The sequence below is a fragment of the Tripterygium wilfordii genome, chromosome 4 (assembly GCF_013401445.1).
Source record: "Tripterygium wilfordii isolate XIE 37 chromosome 4, ASM1340144v1, whole genome shotgun sequence".
Taxonomy (NCBI): domain Eukaryota; kingdom Viridiplantae; phylum Streptophyta; class Magnoliopsida; order Celastrales; family Celastraceae; genus Tripterygium; species Tripterygium wilfordii.
This window is the reverse complement of record NC_052235.1, coordinates 11,507,364-11,515,229: the sequence shown is the minus strand read 5'-3', so window position 1 is coordinate 11,515,229 and position 7,866 is coordinate 11,507,364. Positions and strand designations below refer to the sequence as shown.

Sequence of the window (7,866 nt, the reverse complement as noted above, 5' to 3'; positions counted from 1 at the left end):
TTCTTTTTGGAACAGATTGGTCTAGGACTTAGACCAACTCTTCACCCTACGTATATGAAGCCTTATCTTGATTGGATCGATCAAATGTATACTTTCCTAGGGGATTTAAAGTACCCGAGTTCACATTGTATAATGAGTCAAAGGAAGTTTCTACAATAGAGCATATAGGGTGATTTACCCTTCAATGTGGAGAAATATCAAACTATCACAAGCTCAGGATGTTTGCTAGCTCTCTGTCGGGTGCAACATTCTCGTGGTACATTAATCTGCCCGTAAATTCGATCCAAAATTGGCCACAAATGGAGCAACTATTTCATATGCAATTTTATAGAGCTGAATCAGAAGTTACGCTAGCAGACTTAGCTAACCTTAGGCAATTACCAGGTGAATGGGCTGAAACCTTCATTCAGAGGTTTAAAATGGCCAGGATAGAGAATCGCGTAAAGTTGTCCAAGCTTTGATTTAAAGAAGAAATTTCAAGATAGAGAATTCCCTGATCTCTTCCAGTAGAGGAACCTATTATAAGGATCCAAATTACGAGATGAATGAATTAGACGTAGGAGATGAGTTAGGATATGAAAAGAACCAGGCCGATGTATGTTTGGCTGAATTAATACAAGGAAAACCCTACACATGCAAGGCTTTAGTTAAGAAAGAAGTTGTAGAAAAGGAAGATGATCCAAAAGAAAATAAGTCTAGAACATTTTCTTTTGACCTATCAAAAGCTGACGAAATATTCGATCAAATGTATAAAGATAAACCGATTAAGTTGAGCGATAAACATAAACTTCCTACTCTAGAACAAATTCAAGGGAAAAGATATTCTAAATGGCACAATGCATGGTCTGATACTACTAACAATTTTCTTGTCTTTCGTAACATGCTGCAAGATGCCATCAAGTATGGACGAATTGCATTCAACAAAAAGAAAATGGGAGTGGACGAGGATCCTTTTCCCAAAAATAGCAAGATTGAATATGGTCACATCTGATTTGACCAAGCTAAGTCTACCTAAATTTAAGCTAGTATTGGATGAAGGGGTGGATGAACAACGTTCTAGTGCTTTAGATAGACTTGAAACCAAAGGAAAGGTGACATATAATCCTAATAAAGCAAGAGATATATGTGTAAGATGTCACAATAGTATCAGCCTGATGCAAAAACTAGAAGATGAGATACGGGAATAAAAAGACTATGTACGAGGCAGGCAGCCAGTTGTATGGTAGCCAAAGATACGAGAAGAAGAAAATTATGCATGAGCTAGACAGCCAGTTGCGTGGCAACCAAGGTTTTATGGAGAACATTCCAATTTCGTCCAAAATGTTAGAACATTTCGACCTCAGTTACACAAAGTTGATACTTGGCATTTCTACAATGCTTGGTCTAGGAGATCAATTCCATTTGATGAGATGACGTGCACTCAGCAAAGAAGGTATCAATGAAATTAAGGCCAAATGATGAGAAGGAGATATGGCAAGATTTACTCAGGAGCAGGCAGTGGATTACCTACAAATACCTCCAAAGGCACTACTGAAACCCAAGAAGATTAAACTGGCATGGAATTAAATGCTGCCCAAAAATCAAGCAGTAGTGGGAAATCTAAGTTTGATAGGAAGAATGATGATAAAAATGAAGACACTACTCCTGTTACCATAAGATTTGGTACAATGTCACCCATACTAGCTAACAATTTTCTTCTGTCAAGTAAGTTTAAGAAAGCAATACCTACAGATGAGGGAGATTAACTGTTCTAAAGAGTTTCATAGTCCGTCGATTCTGGGGTGGTAATAGCTTCTATTATGTCTGTAAGCTTATTCCTTTTGAGAGGCTGTGTGGATGGGTCCACACAATCTCCACTTCTAGGCCACTAGCCATTGTCTAGGATCTCCATACGATAGTAAGATTGGACTATTTTTTATTTTCTTACCTTAACGTTGAGTCGTCGGGGGGAGCGAGGAACCACTTTTATGGCTCTATCATGCACGTGTTCTTCAATAGTGAAGATCAATTGCTCTTGGCCTACGTTATTTCCCTGGTAGTCATGTGTATCCTACTGAGCCTTTGGGATGGATGGTGGATTTAAAGTGGGTGGTGGCTCCTTCAATAAGGAGTGGGGATGCAGAACCTATATTATCAGACTTCACTTGCTAACTCATGTTTGTTCCACTAGGAGAGGATTTAACGGTTGTTGTATGTTTTGATAGTCCAATGTCCCCCTCATCTCCCTGGGGGTCAAGATTTTGCCTATGAGAAGAAGAATCCAAATGGGGATTCTGTGAAACACAAGTTGGAGACTATCATTCCAATTTCCCATCGCCTGAGAACAAGCAAGTGGTTGTCGAAATACCAGGGGGCATCATCCAAGACCCGAGTAAGGGAAAATAGATCTGGGAATATGAACTGGTAGAGATTTGGACCAAGATCCAAGATCCTAAGATTATCGCCAAAACCCCAAACAAGACTCATTGTTGATTCCACCGCCTATTTATTTGCAACCTGATGATACAGAAGCTTCCCAATTAGGCTATTCGGGAAAGAAAGTGTATTTTCACTGAACTCTTCCTGGTTGAGTTCCACAACCTTATCCTCTACAGCAGTGAGAGTGAAATATGCCATTAACTTGAGATCAGGTTTCATAGTGTCACGTTAAGTTAGTTAGACTCCGAAAGGATCACTACACCTAATGAATATGAGCACTAGGTCATCGGAAAGAGAAACTCTCCTTGAGAGAGAACTAACCCTAGAAAGGGACCGATGTGGAAACAGACTTGATGGGATAGGGGGCTGGAATTAGTCCAGCCAATTCCACCACATCTCCACCATTCAATGCATGATTGCATTGGATTTGATAACACCACACCCCACCATTCAATGGTGCAGATTTGGTGAAATTGGTGGAATAGTTCCAGCCAATCTTTTTTCCAAACTTGATTGAATGCGTGATTTTGAACTTTATTATTTTTTTTAGATGTGCACATTATTATTTTTATGGATTTGGATCTGAAAAATTTGTAATAAACACGTTGTTTTGCTATTAAGTCCTTTTCATTGACGAATAGACCCAAAACTTAAACATCTTCTACCTACTATGCGCAATCAGTAATGTCAATGGTCCAGTATAGCCCAGATCGAGATCATGCACGTGTTGAAAGAGAGAGAATGCAAGCAATTGTAAATTTAAATTGCGGAAAATTAAACAAAAGTTCTATTTTTATTTTTGTCCCTGACCGTCCGATTGAGTAGTTCGTTGCTAATCAAATAGTTCTAAAGCCCTGTCAACAGCACACACCCTGCTGAACTTGTGCCCCCATTGACCCCGAAGAGAGCGACAGTCGATCGGTTCGTCATAGAATTTTCTATATAAATCATGAATCTCACGTATATACTCTAAAGGTTGGTGGGGCGAGTCCGCTACTGATTTTCACTAAAACATATTGAGGGATCATTCAATAAACTTTGAGTGTGGATTAGCAAAAGTGTGGATTTTTGGGTGGAAGGGCCATCTGGGTTCTCTGCCGCTTCCACTGCAGAGGAGGTTTCCTGGGGAATCGATGGAATTGGTCTTACTGCCATTGTTAGAGGTTCTTTATCTATCTGGGTTATTGTATTTTCTTTTATTTTCATTTCTGCCAATCTCTTATAGATGATGGAGAGAGATATAGAGCTAACTAAATTATATCATGTTTAGTTGTTTTGTGTATTTTAGTGTTCTAATTAGTCTAAATATATGCTAGATATTCATCTGACGACCTAGACGACAACGTTGGTCTGCGTTTTTCGAGTTCTCTTTTTCAATGAATTTCATTTAAACTTGCTTTAACTCAGGATTCTGTGTTTGATATTTTAGTTGGATGGTATTAAGTTATTATCAGAGTTATGGCTAAAGCTTTTTCAGTTGCAAGCTTATACTATCATTTCCCATTTATTGATTCCCAATCCTCTAAGGAAGTAGTATTTTGCTACTGATATGTATTGAAATCAGTTCTAGAGTCCTGTAAATTGAGTCAAGTTCAATAGAATTTACAAAATTAAATTGAGAGCTTTAACCTTTAAGCATATGGTTCTACAATAAGTTTTTTCACACTAGTTTGTGAAGTTTAATGCTGGATTATGTAGAAAGAATTGATCTGTCGAATTGAACTGATGTCTTTTGTTTGATGCCTTTCAGTAAAGATTTTCTTATGGTTCATATTAATTTTATGATCTTTCATTCTTAATCTTGATTTTTTAATGGGAATGTTTCTTTTCATGATGGCTTTGTCATGATTATCAAATGGGTGGCTTGCTGCTTGCAATATTTGTTTATATTGTCATATTGACTAATTTTAAGTTTTCTTGCAGTAGATTTAATTTTAATATTTCTTGTACTTGTACCTTTAATCAGTCACTTTTCCTTCTCTTTTTAACATTTTATATTTTTCGTTGTGTCTGGTGCTTGTGTTGGTTTAACTTCAGGAGCATCCAGTGGTATAGGCTTCAAGACAACTCGTGTTCTTGCATTGCGTGGTGTGCATGTAGTCATGGTACTATGAAATGTGGAGGCTGGTAAGAATGTCAGAGAAACAATACTTAAGGAAAACTCTTCTGCTAAGATTGATGTGATGGAATTAGATCTTAGCTCAATGGCGTCAGTCAGAAAATTTGCATCAGGGTACATGTCCTCGGGACTTCCTCTGAATCTCCTCATGTAAGATAACTATGTTCCTTATCAATTTTTTTTGTTACTTTATTTGCTACCTCAACATGAAGATAACATGCTATCTTGAACATGTAATCAGAGCTACACATTCCCCACTTGTCGACAATTTTCTCTGTTTTGTTAATTCCAAGACATTTGTGCTAGTTTAGTCTTGCATGCCACGAGAAACTGCATACATTTTCGTGTATGTTTAATGAGAACTTCTATAAGATTCTTTGCAACAAATTACATCGGCCTCTGAACTGGACATTGTATTTGTGGAAAGTATGAATGTGTTATCTATTTGAGTTGCCACTTCACTGTTGTTGGATTTTGGCACCGTTTGCTTCATATACAGAATCATATTAGGTTGCTTAATATATATTATCATAAATGATGGCAGCAGTTGGTTGTCAATCTCCAGCAAGACTATTTTTCTCCTAAGATTTCATGATGGCTTCTAGTGCAGCTGGATTCTAACACAGACTTATATGCTTTTCTTCCTTTATATAGGAAGATGGGCTGGAAATCACTGCTAATTCACTTCATCCTGGAGTAATTTTTATGACCAATCTTTTTCATCACCACAGTTATATTAATGGTAATCCTGGTTGTTTTTAATTTTCTCCAGTTGAAAGATGTTCTGTTGAAATGTTTTAGATGTAGTTGAAGTCCATTTTGCAACAGCAATTATGTGTTTATTGCAATATGAGAGGTGATATATTATTGATACAAAAAGGTGCAGTTTCCCTATCACTTACAACTTATAAAATTTTGTAACACCAGCTCAATCTCATGTACTGAAAGAGATAGCAGATGGCTCAAAAAATGCTAGAGTATGTCAAACTAGGTTTCCCCTGCAAATTACAGTACCTAGTGCTTCTGAAAGAGTTTGCTCCACAATATTCCTTCAATTAACAATCAGGAACGACATTATGTGTTATTAAATATCACGAGAATTCATGGCATATTTCAAGCAATGACATTCTTTTTATGCTTCTAACTCACTGATCATTGTTGGCATGGAACTACTGCATTTGATATTTTATGATTTCCCTGAAAAAAAATTTTCACGAAATATTCTCATGGGTGTTTTGAAATATTAGATCATTTTCCAGTAATATGTCATAATAGAAGTTATGTATTCTCGGCTCGATTTGTATGGGATAGGTTTGGTCAATTGTTGGATGGTTAATAGGATCAAATTTGCCGATTACATCAACTGATTCCTTTTTTTTTCTTTTGAAAATGTTCTTTATTGAGTGTTTGTGAATTATCTGGTTCTAGATTAACACTTCCTCGGTTTTGATGCAGGCATTGCCAATATTATTGGCAGATTAACGCTAAAAAATGTTCAGCAGGCAACTTACTTATCTCGTCAGACATGTATTTCAGTAATTATTTGAGCAGGATAGATGTTTGCATTTGGGAGAATAACCAACCAATTTATGGTTTGTTTGATACGGTTTTAGGGGGCAGCAACTACGTGTTATGTGGCATTGCATCCACAAGTGGGAGTAAGCGGAGAATATTTTATGGACAGTAACATAACCAAGCCGAATTCCAAGGCAAAAGAATCAACATTGGCCAAAAAGCTATGGGACTTCAGCTTGAGTTTGACCTCTACGAAGTAGTTGGATGCAGATTTGCTCTGCTTCAAGTGATGCTCGAGATTTTGTTTTACACGTAATTGTGAAATGACATATGCTTATGCTTGTAACTGTGTTTTGGTTTGTGATGGAATACGATCCATGTTTGGTATTGCTGTTGCTGCACATTGAAAACTGGTTATAAAATTTTCTTCTGTTAAGTTGGATTACAAAGCATGAACTAGCTTATGAATTTTCTTATGCAATTTTGTTTAACTTCTTACAACCCTTGTTGCTCAAAGCCTTAAAACCCTAGAAAATGAGAAAACTAGTTTTCAAGGTTTAATTATAAAATGCTAAATTGAGTAATTAAACATCACTCAAATAAACATTTCTATATCTCTTCCATGCGCAGAGGTTGCTGCTGCCAGTTATCGGTAGCAAACAACGACATGGAATAAAACCAGAAAAAGGATATGAACGAAGGCAGAACAAAATAAAATAAAAAAAAGGCAGTGATTATTCAAAACAAAGAGAAGTAAGTAGAGTCCCAGTTGCCTTCTTCAAAAGGAGTAATCAGAAGCTTTGACCATGTTATTAGGAAAATAAATTAGCATCCCTTATCATTAAATCATTAAATCAAATTATTTTTGAAAGGAAGAACAATGACATCAATTTTAAAAAAATATATATTGGTACAATATTACAATAAACTTTCTTTCAAGAACAATTAGTGAAATAGTTTGTAAACGAGTTTTAAGAAGAACAAAGATGGAAGAAATCAAGTTCTCATTGATGTTCCGCTTAGCAAGTTAGAGATCACAAAGGCAGAATCAGTTTGAAGTACATGACAGAGATTACGATATGAATAAAATAATAAACAAATGAAGATAACTTCATTATGCAACGGTCACCAATACAAATCATGAAACGGTGCCATTGCACTTATTGGTAAAATATGTTGTAAATTGTATTTCAAAGAGAGAGTTAAGAGATATTTTATGATCATTAAATTGGGATTTTCAGAAAAAGATGTATTTTCACCATTAAATTGGGAGTTTCAAAAAAGAGATGAAAGAGAGGTTACAATCATTAAATTGAGATTTTATGGGTAACTGTTGGTTATCTTTTGCTATGGATAGGAGTTCTCACAATTTCAGCTCTTGGGAATAGGAGTTTTGTGAATGTGGAGGATGAATTTACAGGTGTGTCAGGGCTTTCTGTCAGCCCAAAGGATTTGATAGGATTGTTGTAGGAATCTACACCAAATTTGCCCTCTGCACCGAACGGACTGTGCGCAGTTTAGAGAGCACAAGGTTGTTGGCTCGAGGTTTGTCTTTCAGAAAAGGACTTAAAATGCCTGGAGTGTCAATCTGGAAAAAAGCAGGAAACATAATACTATCATTGGAATGAAAAGAGCTTTTATTGAAAGGAAATGAAAAACAACACATTGCTGTAATGCATCAGGATTTTTATTGAAAATGGATACATCCTGGGATGTAAAACAAAGACATAGCCACAGGGGATTTTGAAAGGAAAATACAAATCTAAGAACTAGTTGGCAAAGTCATGCTAAATAAAAAGATAAGTGGTTGGAAC

General features: G+C 36.4%; 1 pseudogene; it reads left to right on the top strand.

The window, feature by feature from the left end:
• The first annotated feature begins 3,102 nt into the window (after positions 1-3,102).
• On the top strand, positions 3,103-6,344 carry LOC119996948 (annotated as a pseudogene).
• The last annotated feature ends 1,522 nt before the right edge of the window (positions 6,345-7,866 follow it).